At 44.5% G+C, this 24,656-nt stretch overlaps 1 protein-coding gene across 2 annotated transcripts in view; it reads right to left on the minus strand.

Annotated features, from left to right (window-relative positions):
* Positions 1-24,656, minus strand: part of HAO1 (hydroxyacid oxidase 1) — a 365,752-nt gene that overhangs the window by 41,389 nt on the left and 299,707 nt on the right. For both annotated transcript variants that reach the window (XR_008465485.1, XR_008465484.1), the window contains one exon: positions 21,060-21,132. The gene's annotated coding sequence lies outside the window, so the exon portion shown is untranslated. The remainder of the gene's footprint in view (positions 1-21,059; positions 21,133-24,656) is intronic.

Genomic DNA, 24,656 nt, shown 5'->3' on the forward strand with positions numbered 1-24,656 from the left:
TTTTAACACAACACCATGTAGGATTTTTTAATCTCAAAATGCTTTTCATGCATTGCTTTGGATGCCTGAACTCCTAGACAAAACATATTTCTTCAAAATGTCACTCTGTTCCCCCTTAGTTTCATGAACGGGAGAACAGCACCCTATTAGAAATAAAATCGATGAGTCTCCATGAATCATTACTTGGAATTTGGAAAGGAAAAAAGAAATTTGGCAAGCCTTTAGTCAGTAATATGTGCTTCTAAAACCTACTCTTTGAAAGGGCCAAGTTATTACATTGTGAAAAGTAGTTACTCAGCACGTGCTGTAACTTTTCATAGGGATTTTTAGGCCAAATTTAAAGAGTGCTAATGATTTTGAATGCCAGACTTGAGACCCTACAGCAGGATGAGGTTTTAACAAGACTTGAACAACTGCCTTCCCTCCCCCAGGTCGTGCCTCCTTTAAAGATTTGGGGTTTTGGTGCCTTAAAATTAAAGTACCCCACATCTCCAGTCATGGAAAGTCTTGGCCTTTGTCTCTTTTTCAGTACATTGAGGGTAAACTCCCACTCAAGGCAGTGGGAAAGCTCCTGGCATTCACCAAAATATTCTGGCATAGTGGCACCGTCATTCATTATTAGGAATAAGGAGAAACCACAACTGCAAGCGGCTTGTTCAGCAGTGGGAGCATACATAGCGACGGGGCACGCCAGTTCCTTTCAGACAGCCTAGTTCTGGTACTGGGAGCAATCTCACCACGGAAACTTGGAGCTAATTTATTCTGCTTCTCAGTTACGTCACCTAACTCAGCTATCACTACAGGGAAGCTTGCTGAAAGGTTCTCCGACAGTGGCTTATACCGAAATGTTTTAGAAGATGGCATAACCTGAGGGTGATGTGTGGTAAGGGCCAGCACCTACTCACTTATTCCTCTTATCCATTTATTATTTTAATAAATAATTAAAAATACTTGTGAAGGCAGACTAGAGATAACATATAATTAATATTAGAACACAATTCTCAGAGTGTGCCAAATATCATAGACAGGTGCTATTGTAGGGAGAGCAAGGAAGGCGAACCTGATTCCTCCACTTCCAGCACTCCAGCTCACGGCAAACCTGCAAAGCTGGAGCACCACAGTGAAGAGGGCAGGCAAGAAATCCAGATTTCATGAACCCCCAGGAGCCCCAGCACGCATCCAGCCAGCAGTCAGCTCCGAGCCCCTGAATTACCCCCAGGTCCCTCATCGGCCATCTGGTTCCCCAGCGATGCAGCTCGGCTGCAATTCGAACCCTTCTTTAACATTTCCCAAAGAAAGGGGAGACGAAAACAAAAGGATCATTTACTTCCTCTAATTGAGAAACAAGATAGGAAGACAGATAAGCCAAGGAAAACTGGCACAACTCCATGGACTTCAACTGATCCTAGAGAGCGGGGCGATGAGTGCCGCATAAAGAATACAAGTGTGCTACTATTACTGCCTCATGATAGTAATACCAGGCTGCTATCTTACACGTTTCATCTTGGGATATAAAAACGTTTTACAAGGAAGGTCAGTATCACAGAAATGAAGTCACATCGATTTACTCAGAAGGAGCTACCCCAATACTTTTTTTTTTTCCTTGTCATTCACAATGTGATTTCTTTTTTTTTTCCTTGCTAAGACAAAAATAATATAGTGCTAGTTGTTGCCAAATATCCACTTTTGAAACTTGGGCCCAGTCATTTTTAGCTAAGCAAACTTGGCACAAAACGAGTGTTGCCTATGGACAGAGTTTATAACGTGGGAAGTTTGCCAGGATCCTATTGCAGCCTACTTTGAGGTCTGGTGCTTCACCTTCTCACCCTACAACAAAGATTAAATGGTCTTCTAACAAGGAAAAAAAGAAAAAACACCTGATACTATTTTTCTCTTCCCTCCCTAGGATTCTAGGAATTACAGTTCACAGGAGATGAATTTCAATAATGCCATGAGCAAAATCGTGGCTTTGCCCGAAGCCAGCAGTACTTTTCCAGGCTATGATTATTTATGTGCAACACACATGTGTAAACACACATGCACGCACAGCCATCTTTTCAGGCCTCTGGTAAAAGAGCTCTCCTCTCACTGGTTTAAGGGCACAAAGAAAAATATGCTGTTAAGAAAAGGACAAATAAATGCTGTGAAATAATCCAAAGCCACAGGGACTATTCTTTTAAAAAGATACTCAGCAGCCCCGGGGTGAGCAGTGCCTGCTGCATGGTGACTCAAAGGAAGGACTGCAATACACCACAGCCCGTGCATCACCCGACCGGGGCAGAATGGACCCCCAAAAAGTCCCCCAGGGAACAGACCTGACAAACAACAGGTCAAAGGAGTTAGAGAGATTGCATTGCGCATTACGTGCTCTGCTTTGAATCTCCTTGCTGACAAGGGAGACAGAAGTGGAAGGCACAGCACTGCCTTCCCTGGTCCCTTCTTGCCTTCAATGTATTCGCTGCTTTCCTCTCTCCACAGGGGAAACTACACAGAACCAAAAAGAGCTCCGAGAGGAGAGTTACGGCTCTGTTAGAGCCTGCGCACAGCTCCCACCTCAGCAACCTCACTAAAGCATTTAGCATTTTCCTGGGTGTGACGCCGGATGCAGAAAAAGAGCAGGATGGGGATGTTTCCCTGGACCAGCTCTCCTCCTTTGCCTCTCCGAAAGAATAGCCGAGACGAGAGGGGAGGGTGTGGGTGGGAGGGAACCATGGAAAGATTGATGTAAATTCATTTTAAAAAGCCAAACAGATGAAAATAATTTTCACAGCCCCACAGCTGTTCCATGTATTTTTTTTGGACCAAGCCTGAGCAAAACGCGGTGCAGATAATAGCCCCAACTTCGGGCAGATAAGCGCTGCATAATCAAGTCGGCAGCGTAGGCCCGACATCTCCCCTCGCTGGCAGCCGGCCTGCTCCATGATGGATGAGCACCTCTCCCCCTTCGGGGCCCTCTTCCTCCATTTCACACAGGTTGTCTGGGGCAAGACACCATCTTCAGCATGTTGCCATTTGCCCACCAGTCCCCACTTTGCACCTGAGCCCCGGGTGAATTTGAGAGGACGGGCAGCCATGTTCCGGGCCTTCCCCGGCTCCCTACCCACACCTTTCAGCACGAAACACGTAGGGGATAAAAAAAAAAAACAACAAAAAGAGGGAATGGACACAAGTCCCAAAGCCGCGCTCTCTGAGGAGACATTGCCAAGCCTCGGACCACAGAAACGACAGACGGACTTTGAGTCGCGTTTATCCTCGGTTATTTTCCTATAAACCAGCCCTGCCAACAGCCAGCCAGTGCTTTCTGCAGCTTCCACTGCACTTTGTGGAGCAAGATCTTACACTGGCTTTTAAAGGCTACAAAAATCTCTCTGTTTTGGAGCCAGACAACACATGTCCAGGAACTTACTGTCGTGCTCCACATCCTGGTGGCTGGTGGAAGGCAGAACTGCCTTTTCCACCCCGGGGAAAGCAGGAGAGCCCCGGCACACCGGCTCCCCGGGGGCCCCGTGACAGTGTCACTCGGCATCGGTCACCACAAACTCTCCCCCCAAAGTCACCCTGGGCCCATCCCGTGTCCTCACCGGGCTCTGGGACCGGCCTCAAAGAAATGATGGGGAATATAAAATGCTACAATGCTTTCAAGAGCCCAAGCTGGCGCCTTTGCCTGCCGAGAGGTTCCTAAATGGCATCGAAAACCTTGCTCTGAATGTTTTCTCTGGGACCGTTTCATTAAATGGAAGTGTTCAAAACTGCTTTTATAAAAATTGCCGAGGCTCTGGAAAGCAACACCTTGAGCAGACACCAAGCATGGCGCATGGAAAGCAACTGCTAAAGGTGACACCAAATGGGACAGCTCGCGTAGGCTAGGCTTTGAAGCAGACTTAAGGCACCGGGCTCAACAGCTTCCATTCCTCACTATATTTAACCCAAAAGCACACCTGAACCCCTCAGGACAAGGAACAAGAGGCCTGGAAGGGATCCCCCGTCCTCGGGGCGCTCCCCTCGGCACAGCCCCTCTTCAGCACAAGGCTATCGCGTTGCATGTTGTTTATACACAATAGCACAATATAAAATCCATTTAGGAGCTGGGCTCACTCGCTGCTATTAAAGAATCCATCAGTGAATTTCATTTTTTATTGGTTCAGTTACAAAACTCACAGCGGTGTGTTGCGTTTGTTTTTCCAGAGCGCCAATAAAAAGATCTTTTTGATTAAAAAAAATTGAGAGAGAGAGAGAGAGAGAAAGAAAGAAAAAAAGAAAGAAATGAAAAGCTGACCTGGTATAACCCATGTGAGCGCTGAACCTCAGCGGTGCTATATAAAAAGAGCCGAGAGGCAGCAGAGCCAGTTGCTGAGCAAACGCTCGACTGTGGCTGTAACCAGCAACGACTGAAACCTGTTTATGACAGAATTTTTGCTTCATAAAAACCAGCGCAATCAAGCCCCGCTATATTAAACCAGGTTTTGTCATAGACCGATCACTGAAGGCAAAACATGGCAGATGTGGAGCCGCAGGAGTAAAACACAAAGCTCCTTCTCCGCCTTTCCACAGGCCCAGTCCTGCCACACGCAAACAATACGGCTGTCTCCAGGTATTTATGGTGCTACGTTGCCATATTGCTCCAGAGATGTCAAGCAATCTGTGCTTGGTTTTTCTTTACAGACTTCCCACTCCCGCCACCTCCTTCCCATTTCTGGCCATGCATACATCTCAAAATCAGCTGCCATTGGCACGTGTGACCTGCAATCCTATTTGGCCTTTGCCCAATCCTACAGGTTACACCCACCTGCAACTGAGCTGAAAATTATATGCGAGGTGAAAATTACCATTAAATATGGTAAAGACAACAACTCCAGTTATATTAAGATCATACAGGCACCACACCGTGGTGCAGTCACAGAAAGTGGTAGCCACATCGCATCAGGTGCTGTACAGAAAAATCGTGGATACGGCCTAAGTCGGGGCCACTCACTCCCGCACAGTGAAATGACAGCCTGGCTTGCATTGCAGTTGTGTCCTAGGTTTCCAAGCGATGCCTATGAAGAGCAAATATAATATTAAGTAATTCAGCCATAGGAGTTTAATTTCCAATTATATGGACTGGTTGCAATTCTATGTAACTGCACAGATATTGTAACTGAGTAAAGACAAGGATTTTTGACACTTCATTTCAGTTCCTAATTATTTTTTTTTATCAGCCTTAGAAAAGTAAAAAAATAAATCCTATTTTATTCATAAGTGTTTGTCAGCTGTTTCTATCTATTACAGATGTTAATGAACTGCTCACTTTGGCCATTCATTATTAGCTACTGATCCACCTACTGATCTCCTGGCTGGCCACCATAGTACTAGGAAACGATCTCACAATACCATGGGTGCTGGTGTGAAGGCACGGCTTTTGCTATGGGTTCCACAGACCTTCATAAACCAGAAATATCTTCTTGGGCAAGCAATGAGGCAGAAAGTGCTCGGCCGGAACAGCTGTCCAGAACTGGAATGAATATTTGCAAACACTCACTTTGTCATCTTTGGCTATCTTTAGAGATGCTCTTTAGAAGACCATGAATCCTGCTGAAAATCAAACAGCTTACGTGGCTTATGTGTCGCTAAACCTCTCACAGGCTTTCAAAAGTCTTCACTCTGGGGCTTGTCTAACTTGGAAAACAAATTAGGCCAGCTATCACGGGACAGTACTTATCAATATCTGCATGGGTGGATGCTGATAGCGCCTTTATCGTGTTCAGCTTAATCCACTTGGGAAACGAGCCATTAAATAATCCACGGAAGACGGCTGAGCAGGACCATCCACTCTGGGCAGTATTGTGCTTCGCATTCACACGCCAGCTCCCTCGCCCTCGCCCGAGCGCTTGGTCTTCCGATAAGGGGGTGTCAACTGAGGGGGAAGTTTGTCCCAGACAAAATCCCCAAACTCTTGGGAAAAGTCACCAAACTGTGTAAGAGCAGGAGCCTGTGTTTTCTTTCTTTCTGCTTGTGGGTGGGAAAAGAACAGCCTACACAAATAACACGGTGCAGGAAACCCTTGGGGATTAAAACACGATACGCCGTATTTCAGCAGGGATTTAGACAGGCCTCACGGAAGAGGGAATGCCTCCCTCACAGTCTCTAAATTACCTTGGTGCTTTTCTTGCTTTCTTCTTTCACCATGAGCTTTCGTTTGGAGAGAAGTCATTTACCACCAGGATGTGCGTAGAGAAAGCAGCAAAATCAAGCCACTATTTTTGCAGAGGCCTTTTCTTTCCACCCCATCAGCAGAACAGATCTTAGGTGGACACAAGAAAACTATTATGCTAAGCCTGTTCCCAGGACAGGAAAAGTCCTCTCCCATCCTCATTAACATTGTACAAAGTATTTCAGGCTTGCAAGTGCTATAGGATAGGCTTGACAGACATGACTGTTGACCCGAAATATGAGTGAGGATTGGAAAACAACCGGCTGAAGCTTTCTGAACACGACCATCAGCGTGACTGCCAAAGAAAGCATCAGCACCCGTTACTTCATGAACCAGCATCTGATTTGCAGAAACACTTACACAGCTTAAAAAATCAAATCCTGATTTCAAAGGGGCTTAGTCACCACAAAGTGATTTAGGTATCTCAGTACCTTTGAGGGGCTGGCCGTCGAAAGCGCAACTTTCAATGGAAAGGAGTCGTTGATTATGAATTTTGATGAGGGAAATTCCTGCTACGACAGCTATTGCAGGAGACCAAAGGCTCCTGCGAAATACATTTCCTCTGGCATAACCCCTACACCTCCACTCAGGCCACTCAGAGTGAACTGAACCAGCAACATCAAGTGTCTGATAGTAACTGCAAAGGTGGGAAGCGTGGAGAGCCCAAGCCGGCAGCAACATCAGAGACCGTGCTGGCAGAACAGGGCTGCACCTTTAGGACGTAGGTAACTTACTGCATGTGTATGAAACAATTAACACACAAACTTCTTTGCCCATAAAACCACAAAAGTCATCAGCACTAAGACTGAGCTTGCACACGAAAGTCCAAAGAAACAGAACGTTCACATAATACAGGAAAATCATTGATTCAATTCAGCGAACAGTCCCAGAGAGAACAAGAGGCTTCAGACCACATTGGTGAAATAAGATTACAGTTTTCTTGCATTTTGTTCAAGCCATTCAACAGGGATGGACTGCATTAGCTCTAACCTGGGAGACTGCTGCTCTAACATGGAATCCACACATTATTTTAAGGCAACTATTTTCAGAAAGGCCGTTGCCACAGTTAAAAGCCCGAGCTGTGTGCAAGAGACCCATTCCTGAGCACCTACCATCTCCCATTTTCTTGCCATTGTAATTCTGAGAAGTTAACTACTGAAATCCTTTGCTGTGAATGGGAAGAGCTACTATGCCAATACCCTAGCAAAGATCAACACAGCTTACACCTGGGCAGAAGTTATAATAAATCCCAATCACTGCAAAAAAGTAACAGAAATGCGGGAGATATTCATGTCCTTTTCAGTAGACAACGTGGCATATGGGGAGGTAGAAAAATGGAACTGAAAGGGCAAATCCAAAAGGCTTGGATTCTGAAGTCCAAAACAGCTCTAAAAGTGAAAGTGCAAATAAAGTTGCTAATAACCACAAATCAAGCTGCAGGCCAAACACTTCATCATTTGAAAACCTTAGATCCGTGGTTGGAGTGGCATTATTTGAATTTAATGGGCACACAGTAAAGTGCTGTTTAATTAAGCACTGAAAACTTAACATGACCTTTTAAAATACCCTTTAATCTGCCATTTGCTTTAACATCTATTAATAGCTAGAGCTTGCTGGAAGTGCTCTAGCACTCCCAAGTTTTCGAGTGATGAAAACTCAAAAGTTTTCTCCATGAAAATTTCCATTTTGTTAACTCTAAAAATCACAGAAAAACACCTTAAGGCAAAATATTTCATTTTGAATCAATTCAGTATTAATGGAGAAACTCCACATAGGTAAGGTCATCTATGATGACATATTGCCTCATGTAAATCTAAGTTATGATCACTAAAAACATTGGCTTTTTTTGGCAACCTAGGCTCTTTGCTTGGACTATCCAAGAGGCAGTACCAAAATCCTCCTACCTTGAGCCATTTGGAAGATGTCTGGAGGAAAATGGCTCTTGCCTCATGGTGGCCTCTCATTATCGCTCATACCTGGACAAGCCCTTGCGGAAACGAGCAGAAAAAAAAATCCTCTTAAGAGATCGTAAAGAAAATCTTTAAACAGTAATAGAAAGATAATGTGCAACAACCAGAGTAGACGAGGGCTTATTTTTTAAAATTTGCAATAGAAACAGCGGGTCTGAAAGCCAGCTAAGATGATACTGATGGTCTACCCAAGTAGAGCTATGGCACAGTTTGGGAGACACTGTGATTTGCTCAATATGACCATCACGGCTTCCCAAACCAAGGAAAAGTACTATTTCCAAAGCGTCAGAGCATTGTCTTCATTTATAATGCCATCTGAGCAGGCTAGTGAACTCATTCCTGCTTACCAATAAATTTTTATTTGATTTTCCACTGTGAGATTAGATCATGCAGGAAAAGTTCACCAAATACTGTAAAAAGAGATGAACTCACATCGGTCATTGAAAAAGAAAAAAAAAAAAAAACAACCCTCTGTCAACTACTGGAAATGAATTAACTTGAATACTCAAATACATAAACATCTCTGCAAAAACGCTTTGGGATGAAAAAAAAAATATTTATTGTGCCCTCCAGGGAAATGTACCTTGTCAATTCCTTGTCACTAAATCACTTGCTAACAGTTACGGTGTGAGGTAAATTGCCGTTTAACCCCGATGAGTTTAAAGACCTTGATGCCTAATGAATTCTCCTATTCATACTGGAGGTTACATCTGCACTAGAGCTCTCTCTTAACAACCTGGTGCTGAAAAGATCTGATGTAATTTTATTATTTACTAAACAGGTGTCAGTAATCGTATTCAATGATGTCAGGCAGCTTGATGGGAACTCATTTTAAGTTGACTATCCAAGTCTGCACTCCACGATCATAAAAATGCTCTCCCTTAGGTAGCAGCAGCCTGGCAGCACGTTCACCTCAGTGATAGTGAGGGGTAGTTAATACCAGCGTGAACGAGAACAATTACTGAGGATATTTCATGATTTGACGGAGCTAATTCTGCAAACCCCATTAACGCAGCTGATCTGCTGAGCCTTTGGGGTTTGCTCCTTGGGAGGACCTTTGGCTTGTGCCACAGGGCACCCTGGCGAGCACATAGCCCTGGGCGCTTCCCTCCCCACCAAAGCACACCCGGGGCTACACCGAGGGCGATGGAACAGAGCGAACGGGCACAGCGTCTGGTTCATCCCAGCCACCGAGGGTAAGAAGCCAAAGGGAGATTTTATGAGATTAAGAGATAATGAAAGAGCTCCTGCAGTGTCTCGCCGCCATAAAACAGCCCAAAAGGTCCCTGGATAATTTCTGAGTCACTTCTCGAGTAACCCAGGGGCTGAGGATGGCCCCTCAAAACACCCTTCCTGGGCGGGCCGATGGAGAACGCAGGGCTGGATTCCTCTCCCCTGAGCCCCGGGGGCTGCAACAGCCCCTCGAGGTAGCGCCTGCTGCAGTTATATCAGCTCTTAACACGCCCTTGGGGACCTCGCCACCGCCAACAGCCCCCAAAACACGAGGGCACAGCTCTGATGCTCTCTGTTACACCACTTATAGCACCTACACAAAACTATACTGTCCTCAAGCTCCAGCTGCTGCAGTGGGCGCTGCACGTGTCCCAAGCAACAGGCAGCTCCACAAGAAAGAAATAATGTTTTTGGCAGTCAAGATTTTATTCCAGGAGTGTTTTAATTTCAATAAGAAATAATATTTGGTGTTAACAACGTGGTATTTTAATTGTTTTACGTTCAGTCACTGGTGCAGCATTGGGCTGTGGTGGGTTTGCAAAAGGTCTTGGCTATATAATACTGTTCCCTTGGCAGGAGGGAAATTTGAGGCAAAAAAGGCAGGAATGCTGGCTGCTGGTGAACAGCGATGCTTGGGCCACAGGCAGCATGAGGGTCCTAAGACCATATATCTCCTTAAGCTCCTAAATGAAATAATCCTAAGCAGGCTATTGAATATTTCTGGTTTTAGACAGAAAATGTCTGTTTTAGCTAAATGAAACATTTCACAGAAAACGTAAAAAAAAAAAAAAATAACAAAAATCTGCAACACAAAGAAGATTTTGGCTGAAAACTATCCCCTTTCAGCCTTGCACTGAAAACATTCCAGGTTAGACTAAAAATGTTTAGTCTTTAATGACAATGTTAAATTTTCCATGGAAAAAAGAAATGTTTCCCAGATATGTTAATAAGCGACAAGCTGTATTCCTCACTGCTGGAAATGTGTTCATTTGACTATATAATTTTGGGCACTAATTTAGCATTTGTAGCCCTGGAGTTTTAACAGGAGATCACTTATTTTCATCAGACCCGTATAACAGCGTCAAAACTCTATACAGGCATTCGTGCAGATATAAAATCAATTCCTTCAGTTTAACTTGTAAATTAAAGGCAACACGAAGTGACATTTGAATTCAAATACAAGCAAACTTTCTACTAGGTTCTTAGATCTCCGTGTGGACAGTCTTACTTGGCCCTAGGAAATGCTGGTAGTTTGGTTTAACACGCTTTCCAAAACTCGTTATATTAAATCACACACTTCTTCAGACCTGAAGAAGAGCTCATAAGCCTGGAAGTTTGTGTCTACTTTTTCCAGCTACATCAGTCGCATCTAATAAAACACATTACCAAAGATCACGTCTCTCGCTGCAGAAAACGAGCGTTGAATCAATAGTTTTGATTGCGCTTTGTAAAACCAGGTTCCCAACAATTTTTTTTTCGCATGCAGCAATGGATGGCAGCAGTAAGTTTCAGTCCCTTTGTTTGCTAAAATAGAACATTTTCTACTCTGTAAGAACTAATTTTCCAGGTCCAAGCCTATGTGTTTTTTAGATTTTTTTTTTTCCCCTTTCAATTTTGTTACTGGGTATTTAGCTCTTCCTTCCTTAATGGGAATTTAATAAGACCCAGCTGACAAGTGCTCAGTGAAGTGACCAAGCAGCACCTGAAAGAGATGGGATGTAACATTCATATGAAATGCCTGAGTACAATCATTATTATTAAAAGGATAACCAAATGAATTCATAATGATGGGACACTCGTTTCAAAGTGTTTCCATAGCTGTTACACATCAGGAAAAATAGGGAAGTTACCTCATTTTCTCCAATCCTAAATAACCTTATAAACTCACCAAAGAAATTAATTAGCCAATATTTCTTGAAAATTCATAACAAAGTTTCCATTTTTCCGTCAGATAATTCCTTAGTGCATTCTGGTTTTTAAACTTCCTTCAAGTCTGGATCATTTTGATGTGTGAACAGACATTTTGTGTTTCCATGGGCTATTTCCACAGGTTCAAATATCTTATGTAATTGACATTTTCCTGCTTACAAAAGCTGTCAAACTTAAAAGTAGCAGTTGATTGATAAAACATGGGTTTTGTCTGTAACTTAACTTCATTGTTGGGGCTTATTGCTCAAGCTCTGAATAACTCCTCTCTTCAAAGTGACATGCATTCAGGTTTTTGGGGGCGTTTGGTTTTTTTCAGCGTCTGTGCTTTAAGCTACTTTTACAAATGAGCAAACAGCAGCAACTGCTTTTTCTTTTTCTTACAGGTAGGTCTCTTCAACGGTTTCCTTCCACTTTAGAATTACTACTCTCTAAATAAAGGAGTGTAACTTGACTTTAAAGTAAAGTCTTCCAAAGTCAGCTTAATAACCATTCAGCAACATTCATCCTTTCCAATCCTGACTATAAAAAAAAAATAAAAAAGAAAAAAGAATAAAAGAAAGCACTGAGGAGAGCACTGACATTTGCAGCATCCACAGAGGACGGCAACTCTACATGCCATAAAGCCGACAGTGCAGATGTTTTTTAATAGTAACAAACCCCACAATAGTTACAAAAGGACCATTTCTTCTAGCTAAGAGACAAGCACAGAAGTGTGATGCGGAGCCAGGTAGGGTCTTTTTGCTTCTTTAGTGGGCTTTGGGTCTTGCTTGTAATAAAGACGTGAGCAAGCTGGTACCATGCTGAAACGACCAGCGTTGGCACTGATGGGGATGCCTTTGCCTCTGCACCAGCCATCGCCAACGCGGGAGGTGGGTGACACCAGGTTTGAAAGAACCGCAGAGCACGACAGAGTCGCAAAGGCTGTGCTCTGCCCACACAGGGCTCTCCCCTGGAGAGCACCTCCAACAGCCTTTTCTCCTCCCTTGCACAAGCCCCCTCTGCTCAGAGATGGCCCGAAGCTGCTCTGTAGTAGCCAGCCTGTGCTTTAATTTTGCCCTACTGTAACCAGCACAGTCTCAGAATTAAGTTCAATTGTCCTGAATAGGGATGGATTAAAGCAAGTGCCGATTTTTTTTTTTTTTTTTTTTTTTTTTTTTGAGTCACAGCCCAGATACAGTAGTTTCACATGCCTTTGGCAGAAAAATGTTATTGCTTTCTGAAGCAGTTGTTTTTTCAGTGACATGACTTCCTGCAGGGGCGTTTTAATTATTGTTGGTGTATCACCGAACTTCGTTATGTATTGCTTTGAAGTTGTTCTTTATATCTGACGGTAAGAGGATGGAAAACAAACATGACTGTGTTTATTCTCTTCCCCTTGCCCTGCATTGGTTTGGTGCAGCCTTTGCTTTGGATTACACAAACACGGGGCGGATGGAAGAGGAGGTCCAAAAGAAGAGGCCAGACGAAGCGCATGTACCTGACACCTTTACGCTGGCAGGTGTTTGCTCTGAAGCTGCCCTTCTTAACAGTCAAGCAGATATCACATGCATAAACCCCCAAATGGCAGGTCAGGACCTGAAGACAGAAAATTGCTGAAAACTAAGGGATGCATCCATGTGTTAAATGACTATTGCCACCTGAAAAAAATAAAATATTTAAAAAAAAAATCACGGCTCCTGAACTGAATGCATCAGCGTTGTACGGAGTTACAGGAGTTGCTTCACTGCTGCAGAGAAGTACTATGCGCAAGCATTCGCATATAACTGCACGAAGCGATATCCCAGCCACCCGCCAAACAGAGGCAAGGAAAGCTTCCTCCTCGTACTGCCAAGGTAGGGTGGAAGGGCTCGACGCTAGCCAGATGGCAGCAGAGTATGCACAACCTACAGCGGGCTGATGAAACACGTCCCAGCCCGAGTCTCCTCTTACTTCGATATTTCTAATGGATTTAGGTATCAAGGGATGGGTGGTGACACCTCACTGCACTCAGAGTCTTCACTTCAAACACAATCCACTTTCTCCGCATCCAGTTAAAGATCCTCAGATTTTTATTTACATTAATCACAAGAAAGGTATTTTTCTTTTTTACAAGAAAAAAAATTCAGAAAAAAAAAAGATAGTTCTTAAAAGGCAGCGTGCCAGCGGCCAGATAAAATATTTCAAACAGCCTGCTGCAAAGCAAGTGCCCAATGAAGCTGTGAACTGGGCCATTCAGCTGGGGGAACCCCCTCTCCTCATCCTGAATGAATTCAAATGGTTTGAAAGTCAGACAGGAGAGATCTTGAAGGTTCACCAAAATCTCCTTCCTACCTACCAAAGGCACCACGAGGAGGTACCATGAGAATAGCTTCTAGCAGAGTCAGTTATTATTAATAGTTTCTTCATTAACAGGGCAATTTCAGTCCCATTCTGCCTCTCCCATCAAGGACGGAAGTTCTCATCTTTCAAAAGCAATCTGAGCAAGCCACGTGAAGATTTCGCCATTTGTGGCTTGGGAAAGTAGAGATGAAAGACTTGTAAGACCTTTTACTTGGGTTTGTTTTCTGCTCTGGGATGATTATGACATTACTCACCACATGTGCCATCTTCCAACCCCAGGAGATCGTGCTGGGGAGACCCAGTGGACTATATAACTAATTTCTGATTTTAGGGCTCTCGGTGTCCATGCGGTTTTCACCACCACAGCTGAGGTCCCAACCCAAGAGCTTTTAAGGTGGATACTTAAGGCAATATTTACACTGGGAACTTCAAGGAAGGGTCACAATCCTGCTTCGGGGCTACGCGCAGCCCTAAAGACTTTCTGTTTCTATAAAAAATTAATTTTAAAAGCTTTTTTTTTTTGGCCTTGAATCTTGTGCCATGCTGAGGAAATACCTTAAGATGGAGGATGGACGCACACTGCATCGTGCAAGAGCTCCGTGAGTGCACTCGCTGCTCACAGGAAACAAAAGTCCAAATACACAGAAAAAAAAAATCCTCCAGCCAACTCTCCACTCCCACTTCCCAACCCTGCACACCTGGTGTTTAACATACACAAAGGGAGGCTCTTTCCTTTTCCCACAGCCTGAAATCTGGAGTTTAGCAGTAAAGCCGAGCAGGACACGAACCTGGCACATCCTCCGCTTGCTGGTCCCTCTGCCTCCTCATTTGCTAGGGCTTGATTTCAGGTTCAAAGCCTTTCCACCGTCACCCAGTGAATAAACCTCATTAAAAGAGGAGGACAGGAGTCAAACTCCCGGTGCCGAAACCTCTCAGCTCATATGCCACAGTCACACTGCCGGCCCACGCTCATGGCCGTGACATGAAAAACCATATTGAAATCCTATTGCTTCAGACCCACAACAATCTTTGAACCCAGACAGATGTCCAGAGATGAAAGGGGAAAACGAAGCTGCTGAGTTCCCTTCCTGCCATGACAGACGCAAGTCGACTACTTCCTATGGCCAGCCCCACCCTCTGAAATTCTCAGAAAAAAGAGAAAAAAAGTTCAGCTAATGAGAATTGCAGCACTGTTCACGCCACAGTAGTTAAGGTTGTATTCATTATAAATCCCCTTTTCAAGGTTTCTGTCACTCAGCCATAAAAATCATTCTGGGTTGAAATTTAGCATCCAAGCTTTCTGCCCAAGGACAATATTTTTGACAGAATTTGGAAACAATTGGTTTGGCAAAGTGCATCTGAAGTTTTAAGGAGTGCAAAAAAGAATAGTGGTTAGTGGTGTCAGATGCTATTATTTTATGCTCTTATAACTTAAAAACAACTAATTTAGGTTCTGTGGTTGTTATTACTCCATAATTTCCTCTGAAATATTTGGCCCATTCCTAATAACAAACTCCTGCAAATTGCTAGCACTGCTCTAAATAGAAAAATAATAGCGTTCCTGGGCCAAATCTTCAGCTGCTATAAATTACCTTGGTGTCACTGCTGCCCATTTACATCAGCTGAGGTGTTGGCCCCAGGTGTTTAGCAAAACTCATTTTTGGTGTGTGCATGTGTCTGGTTGGCTCCATTAGTCCTTAGCTGGGCAGTTCCCAGGAATTTAGAAAGCAGATGGTTAGGTAATGTCTTCAGGATGGGACAGAAGTGATCCTGCTCTCATCAAAGCCCATTGCTAAACATCGCTTGACTTCATGCACTGAAGTCAGCACCTCCACCTAGAATGCGTAAAGTTTTCTTGGGGAGCACTGTCACACCAGGAAGTTACGCTGGACATGTCCAAACCCAAATTTAAATCAGGCTCCCTCAGTGCAATGAATCACACATACGGTTAGCTGCTCTTATTTTGCCTTTGGAGAAGCTGGCCTTTAATTAATCCCGAGTACATTTCATGCAGGACCACATATTTCGGTGGACGCTGCTTCCCAAGGCACAGCAACTGAGGGGTGTTATGGTCAGAAGCTGGTTCTCAGGTGCCTCACAGAAGTCTGGTATTTGCCTTTGAATTCATGCAGCTTTTTTTTTTTTTTTTTTGAGTGGGATCTTGAATGCTACGGGTGAGATTTTCAGAGAGGCTGATCACAATAATAACCTGTCCCCCCCCCTCCTCCTCCTTGCAGCCACATAAATGATATTTTCTTATTGAGAATGAGTGCTTTGGAAATGCCTGGGTAGGTTTTGAATAACTGAGCGGTTCCTCTCCTATTTGTACTAACCTGCAGAGCAAAAACCACACGCATTGTACCATATCATTGTGATGTTTTAACAAAGCACTTTGCCTACTGCAAGTCTTCTGCAGCTCCTACTAGACGCCAGTCATTTCCTCCTCTTTGCTGTGCACAGTAGATGCACACACAGACTAATTAACTGGTTTTCCTCACTCCTTTTCCAGGCTTCTCATCAACACTAAAAACCAAGGCAGATGGAGCAGATGCCCACCTCTGACACACGTCTGAGAAGACGCCTTGCAAAGCTTCCCGGTTTTCAAACACGCTCATCCTTCTGCCTGCCCCAAACAGCATCGTTGTCCGAACTGGGACCTCTCCTCTTCCTTCGTGCAATGGTTTCAAGATGGTCTCTGTTGTTTGGGGTACGTTGCTGCATTTGCATTTAGCAATTTAGTAACTGCATCTAGCCAAAAGAGGGATGAAGATTGTGGCTATTAGCCAAAAGTGTAAGATGTTCAAAAAAATATTTTTGTGCTGTGAAAGTTTCTCATTCATATGTCCTACCAGCGTATTTGCATTAGAACCTGAAGGTCTTTTTTGTATATACCACAGAAAAATAGTACTTCTTTATCTTCCTAGTTGGTGCAATTTGTTAGTCAACCTGAGAAAGTTTATCTAGCTCTGAACCCCTAAAGCTTAGTGATCCCTTCTGTATATCCTTCCCACTCCCCCAAGTTTAATATCCACATTTAAAATAAGCATTGCTCAGAGGAACAAAGAAGAGCAACAGTAAAGGTTAACAAATGACCTGGTACAGGTCACTTGGATCCCTATCTAAAACTCACACTATTTATGCACTTTAATCCTGGTGTAAAATTCCCTGCCCCACCAGTTCCCCTTTGACAACACATAGCCCCTATTTAGCAGGCAGAGCTCCAGTGATGGGATGCTGAAGTCAGCGTAGCTGCATGTTTTCAACATGAAAAACAACAGCCAGAGATGGGCCGACTCTCTCTTCGTGTCAATATGAGAATTATTAGGCGATCCCACACCTATTAATTGCTCTGTGGCCATAACAGCCTCCTAGGCTTAAAATGCTATGAGTTTACAAATCAGTCTTCCCCTTAAAGGTTGCTTATCTAGATACAAAAGAGACAAACAAGGAGGCTCCAACCAATTACAATGATTAAACGGCATCATTTTTCTCCTGGTCTTTGAAGCAGAAGGGCAAGGCCCTCGAGCAGGGCACAGACGACTCCTCCGCAGCCCCAGCAGTCGGTGCTTCTGTCCACGGCGCGGGGAAAGCAGCAGGAGAAGGTGCTGCTCAGAGGCGACAGGACACCCACGACCAGTGCAACGGGGACTGACCGGTGTTGGTCACCGGGGACAAACCCATTCACCTGACAAGAGTAGTAAATTGCACAGTGTCAGATGTCAAGAGAACTTCCCAAAAACTGTTTGGAAAGTCCAGGGACTGTTTATGTTGGGGTGGGGGGAAAGGTATCCGTTCCTCCTTGCAATGGGTTAAGCAGCTCTTACCCCTAAGATAAGCTACTTGTGCTAAAATGTCAACAACTGACCTAAATTATTTAAGATACAGAGCAAAAGTGGCCTCCGCTATTCAAGTTTCAGTGGACAGCCTAGGGGAGGAAAAAAAAGAAGAAAGGGATCCCTTCTCCCAAAAAGGCACTATACCATCCTGTCAGTCTACGAGATTCTTCTGCCTGGGCTACTCTGTCTTCCTGAATTATATCAAAAAATATCCCTGAAGTTTTGAAAGTGGCAATCTCAAAGCAGCATAGAAAGAAATCCCTTCCTAAGAACAGGTTAAAAATTCAGTGATAAAAATAGTAGCTTCCAGCTTTGACACGGCAGCTATAGCTTGTTCCTGTCAAGGTGGCTTTAAAATAGTATTTCGGGTTGCAGCTACAGAAAGCCCCTCTCAGCTACTATTTCAGAACTCTGCTTGGCTTTTTCCTAATCCCTGTAACAACAACGGCAAGCTCCTAAAAATACCAAGGAAAAAAAAATAATATAAGAGCTCAATCAATCCATTACTTTCAGAATAATATTTGTAGATTCCTTATTTCCCTCTGCGATACCATCACTTTTAATCATAAAAGTCAGGTTAAGGTTTTACTTGGCATCTGTATCTCTTGTGGTGCAGGGAAAAGAAATTTTGGGCTTCCAACAGCTGTGCAGAAGGGCCTCAAATATTACATCATTTATCAGTAGTGTTTCCAGAAAGAAAGGAAACATTCCATGAAAAGATAATTTACTTGTCTTAATAATGTAAGCAGAAATTAAAGTGGAGAAATCCCTTCTGGCAGGATTTTTGAAAGTTACCTTCATTTTCATCATTGCTGACTGCACACATCTACTTTGAAAATGAATACGGTTTCTGCTTCAAAAGGCAAACCCAAAAAAAAGCACAGGAAAGGAGTGGGAGAGGAACCCTGTGATGTAAAACCTCATCGACTACAGTATTTTCTGGGAAGTTTACCTGCTCTGAAGTCCATACAGAAAGGGCACCTTGGAGAGTTTTAGGGAAACGTTTATAGCACAGTCAGTAGGAGCACACGTCAGGGGTTTGGCTCAATATGCATTTAGGCAAAGAGAAGAAAAGCAACGGACCCCAAACTGTACAGTGTATATATATATATACACACGCTAATGACTTTTTCCCAGTCAAAATAATTGGAAATAGTTCAGGGAAAGAGCTACAAGGGAATGAATGTGAAAAATAGTATCATGATCTCCAATGAGCATACGGTCAAGCTCTCCTTAGAGTTGCACCAATGCAGTCCCATTCCAGCCTGGGAAACCTGTGCATCTTCAGCCCAATAAACCAAACCAGGAAATCCCCCGAGGGGTTTCCACAACCATTGAGGTGCTCTCAGGCTCTTCAGAAGCTAAATAAATATGGGTGAAAGTCATCTGACTGCTGGGTGGACACTCTTGCTACCGCCCGCCAGCGTTGCCAAGTAGGAGTACGATGCCATGGGCGCACACCATGTCTAAGGAGAGCGTTGTCCAACTAAACAGCTTCTGTGCAGAAATTAGCACATAGCCAAACCTGATTCTCTTGCCTAATGAGGACTCAGTTAATTATTGCAGAGAAAATGCCCAAAAGGGATTGGGATAAAACAGAGTCTAGGTCAAGTATAACTACACTCGGCACAAGTTACTGCGTAATTCTTGTAGAAGTGACAACAAAGTGGGTCCCGGTTGCCATGCCCCTGGTTACCTTTACTTTATGCTCCTTCCACCTCAGTTTTTAACTGTTTTGGCAGAGTGTGACCTTGGCCTGATGTCTCAGCTGATTTCATACTGTAAAACCAGCTGAGTTTTGATAATTTCCACGAAACCCATGGTATCTATTATGGTTTTACATTAATAAATATGTAGTCATTTCCAACGCTGTTTAGAATTAGAGGGTTCCATGCACAATTTCCACCCACATAAACTAACTTTTTATGAACGCAGTTCAACGGGAGAGAAAAATATCTACAAGTCATACTCGAACTGAAATACCCCACTGCTGTTGCAAAAAGGTGGTTAAGGTGGAAAACAGCCCACTGAGATAAAACTATGTTGATTGCACGGTGGGTTTAACTATTATTTAATTATTTTTTTATATCAAAGTGGTTTTTGCAGACCCGTGTGGGAACTTAGTCATTTGGGGTAAACTGATATAAACTTATCTACTGAAGCTATAACGAGGTATTCATTTTTGCCAGAACAATGCATTCGAAAGTCCTTGCTTAGCCACTGAAGGATGAGATTGGCTTACCGGTTGCAATTTTTAAATAAGATGGATTTATGTTTTCCTGGTCCCTACAGTGCACGTTTTCAAACCTTTCTGTGCAACTATGAGGCACAGAAACCCAAATATAGAAGCACCATCAGAACAACCTATTTATCAGGATACTCTACTGATTATTTCAGAAGCAGAGCTTGGCTTCCTACCCAAAGCGCTGCCAAGCTCCAAACCAACTTTTTGACAGCTCCTCTGAGGCGGTGGAGAGGGAAGGATGTTTCTGACCCCAGCCCAGCATGACTACGCTGTGCTGCCTCAAAGCCACGTGGGTCCAAATGGGGAAGGTGAAGACAGGGGAAAGCGAAGACAGGGAACAGAGAGACACGGGCACAGGGACTTCGCCCTGCACACAGCTTCCAGGCAAGCTGGGAAGTTATAACGGATTTTTTTTTTAATCCTTCCTCGACAAGAGATTGTAAAATATTAGATACTTTAACGAAGATGACTGATGTTACACAAGACTGCGTTGCCCAAAGTCACCTTGACCACCACATATTCAGCCCTGGACACACTAAACACGCCACGGCCTGAGGAACCACTGACAGGAGATGGCCTCTCCGTGGCTAGGAGTCCAGGTCCCTGCCCCAGCCACAGAGCTAAAGTGATAGAGGCTTTTGCCCCAGCCCAGGTGGCTCTCCCCGTTCGAGCAGCCGCACTCAGCTCCCCAGCGAGACCCCAAAGCCCCGGCACAGTTGGGAGCACCAGCACTGCTTCGTTCCCTTTGTGGGATGGCTGTAGTGGAAACCCCGTAGCCTCCTCCCGGGGGCTTTAGCTCAGGAAGGGGTGACCGGCCCCAAGTAGTTGAACGGATGTACAATCCCCTGCACAGAAGCCCTTTATGTGAAATCAATGAACCACTGGCTGTTTTAAATCTCAAACAAAATACAGGAGAGTTTTGATTGTGGTTTGAAAAGAAAACTGAAAGGAACGTGTTGGAAGGGGAGCAGATCTCACCTAACGAGATCCCTGCGAGTGCTGGGGATTAACACACTGTTTGTGATTCCTCCTGAATACTAACAGCTTTGTTGCGCAGCTCACGACAAGCCCAAGAAGCTTTCTAGTTTCACTGCATGATTTTAAACCTCAGGAACTCCTTGTGCTCTTGAAAAAAAATAAAAGGCCAGTGTGAACTGACCTATCTGACTTGGCTTCAGAGTGTCTGATGCCCAACCAGAGAGAACAACAGAAGGAAATGGAGGGTTTTACGTTGGTCCTACTCCACGAGGTGCTTGACACCATCTCCAGACAGCAATGTGGCTTCATGGTACCCAAAGAACTACTCCCAGCTCTTTCCCCCCCCCGCACACACTTACGATTTCTAGCAAGTCACAGCCTTTGGTCTCCTCCTCTTTCTGAAGGGCTGGGATACAGCTGAAAGCTGGTCCACTGGGAAACAAAATGAGGAAAGGAATAAGTTGGCAGCATGATCCCTTGGCAGCTCATGCTGAAGACAACACTCCCCTCTAATTCCCAGCCTCGCAGAGTTAAGATTTCAAGGTGATTGCTGCCTCAGTTCCTGCCACCACAACTTGCAATGGCACGTCTGTGCCTTACTGGGGGACGCTCCAGCAGCAAAGTCCTCTGGAGGACTTTGATGGACATCAGTTGACACAGGGATAGTTCGTTTTGACCCACTGCTGTGTAAAGCCTCCTCGGATAGCTATGATACAACATAAACCACAAACTAAAATGGACTGACTAACTGTTCCCGGAAGAGCTGAGATTTTACTCTAGGTATTTACACTGCTCTTTGCCATAGATAAGGAATTATGATAAGAATTCAAGTGACTGTGTTAAAAAAACCCCAACCAGGCAGTTTACAAACTCAAGGGGTTTCTCAGGAAGGAACTAGAGAAAAGGTAATTTTGGTGTCTAAAAAGCAGGGTATAGGACTTTGAGTCTGGGTTTCCTCTCCTCCAGTTGCCTGTGGGACTCTGGGCAACTCAACTCTGGATCATTGCAGCTCTCAGTTCTGCAAGAATTGAGGTGATCGGAAAATAAAGAATAGTAATAATTGAAATACTTTTATCATCACAAAATTTCATTCTATCGAAACAAAGACGTTTTACAGAAAAAGTTTCAAGCCAGTATCCTTCTTCTGACACCCAGGACAGGTTCTGGGCATAGCCACTTTAGACAATCCTGCTGGACTGAGGGAATTGGCCGTGTTTTTCATCCGCCTACAAAGGGAACTAAAAGGACATGAAGTCTCCTCAGTCTTACACCTCCAGGGCATCCTCGCCACACACATGCTGTCCTGGAGGTATCAGTCCCAGCCCTACCAACCTCCCTGCTGTGACACTACCAGGGATCCCAGGAAGACTTGAGACAACCTCAGGGTTTTGCAAAATTGGAGGTAGCAAAGTGGTCAATACCACGGAGGGATTTTAGGACAGCTTGAGAATCTGTTCCTTCAAAAAAAAGCCCCAAACCTAAGCAGTTCCTTCTCTCCAAACAGCTGGCATGGCTTGATTTTTGTAAAAGGTGCAGAAAATATCTTGCCCAGCACATTTTGAAATTCTCCTTTTTAAAATCTTGAATCAGAATGAAAACTTAAAAAAACAGAAACCAAAACAAACCCACAACCCACCAGGGCAGCATTTCAATTGGAACAGAGCCTCCAAACTCGACCAGCTGCAGCCAGGCCTGGAAGGAGCCCTGGAGCTGACCCCTCCCCATCCCTCCTGGCCAAGGTCCATGACTCTTGGGGGGAGCCATCTGCTCCACAGAAAGGTGCGGAGCACATTCTGCTCTCCTCTGCTCCCTCCCCACAGCAAGGAAGTAATTTAGCTCCCAAGCGCTTGTCTGATCTTTGGGAGGTGCTCATTTTAATATTACATTCCTCCTTCTCTTTGCAGGCCTTTGCTCCTCTATTTTCACAGTGGAGATAGCATCGGCTCCACCGATCCCTTGTGGCATGTACAGAGATAGCATGTGCTTCTCAAACTTTTTGTGTTTTGTGATGAGGCATCTGGACACTGCCTGGCACAATGAGATCTTGCTTTTGGTTTGAGCACCTGCGAGCAGCTATTACAGGAATCGTGTGACGGCTTTTAAAAAAAAAAAAAATCAACTATTTTGACTTCGCAGAGCTGCCTGACAGCCTCGACAAACTGTTCCCACCCCAAAGTCCTGATTTTGGGAAGGTTTTGACATCAAACCGGGCTAAACCACCCAATCTGATATCAAAAGGCTCACTTTAGACTTGAAGGAGGGCTGGGATTTCAAGCCCAGCCTCTCCGATCCGAGTGCTTTGCAGTGAACAGTAGCAGAGCAAATACTCCTGTCCTTACGGCTTGAGCAAGGAAAAAATCTACTTTTCAGGGGTTTGTGCGCCGAGAGGACTGGATCGTATTTCTCTCACTCCACCTCCCTCTCCCCCCCTTTTTCTTTTTCGCAGTGACATTGGCATTTCTTTGGGAGATGTTTAATTGCAGAAGGGTTCAGCAGACCCTCCCCACTTAGAGCCCTGTTTGCAAGTGTCAACCCCAACTTGGAGTTCAACCCTCAGTCAGAGAAGCAGTAAAGCTGGCAGGCTTAAGTACTACAGGAATGCTAACATGGCAGATCTGAGAGAGTTAATTTGGTCAGAATGCACTCTAGTAATGTTTATGTTTTAGATAAAGTGCCTACAATGTTGCAGCTTGCCCTTCTGACCCCATTTCCTCATTCGTGTGCAGCCCAGAGAAAGTGATACTTAATTCCAAATCTTTGCTTTTATTAGCTCCCAGAGAGGGGTCGGATTTCATCCCGGCCTTATCTCTGTTATAAACATCCTGTTACCATTCACATCAGGGGGATATCTTTGGGAAAATGATTAAATACGTTCCACCAGACACAAACCGCGTCCCCCGATGGGTTTTGCGCAGCCCGCGGTGATTTTGCGCGTGTGCGTGTTGTCCAACAGCGCAAGCCTCATCCTTGCGAAAGGGGCGGAAATTTGACACGCACGTGTGAAAACACGTAGAGAGGCCCTTCCACAAAGCAAGGCTATCTGTGCATTTAGGAGAATGGGCCTAAGCGCCACATGGAGTCCTAGCCTAGCTCAAACAGCTTCGCCACAGAGGTCTGATTCTCCATTCTTCTACCTTTTTGCTCGGTCTGCTGCAAACCACCTCTGATTATTTAAGCCCCAAGCCAGCACGACAAGCAGTAGTGCCTCTCCAGCTCCGCACTGATTTCAGGATGGCAAAAACACTTGGGCACATTCATGCAGTAGCATTAACAATATTCACTTTATAGTTCTAAAAGTCATTTAAGCAAACAATTTGATGAAGTGCTGCATGCTCAAGGCAGCAGGCTCCTGGAGGACACCTTCCTCCTGCCCCACAGGTTACCATCACGTATCATTGCTCCACAGCAGCAGCTTTTCAGCCAAGGCACATACTCACAAACTTCAGCTATGGAGTCCACAAAAGGGACTGAGAAAGCAATAGGACAGAAAATAAGAGAAATAAGTCCCTGATAACATATTACACTTAGCATATGGCAAAGCTGGACATACACAGGAGTGCAAAGATGGGGTTTCCAGGTCTTAAAGAAGTTGCATTTCCCATTTTCAGTGGTAACTGACAGGTCACGGAGATACGTGGGGCAAGAGGAGCAGATTTGCGTGGGACAAGTACGTGTCCAGAGGCTCCGCGCGCTGTGGATATACCAAGTGCTGACACACAAACTTCTTGCGACATCTTGACATCTTGTCTAGCTCTGCCTTTTGGCACTGACCCAGGACACCCACCCTTCGGTTTCTTTCTACAAGTGATCTGGGCCACAACCATAACACACCCGTATGTTTAACATTAAACTCTTGAATTCAGTCGTTCGGGAAGATATTTTCAGTGTCACAAAGGGTAGGTAGGAAACCAGTTGTCCATCACTTTCCACCAGAGCTGGGTGCCAAATTATGCGCC

The sequence above is a fragment of the Rissa tridactyla genome, chromosome 3 (genome assembly GCF_028500815.1).
Source record: "Rissa tridactyla isolate bRisTri1 chromosome 3, bRisTri1.patW.cur.20221130, whole genome shotgun sequence".
In the NCBI taxonomy this organism is placed as follows: domain Eukaryota; kingdom Metazoa; phylum Chordata; class Aves; order Charadriiformes; family Laridae; genus Rissa; species Rissa tridactyla.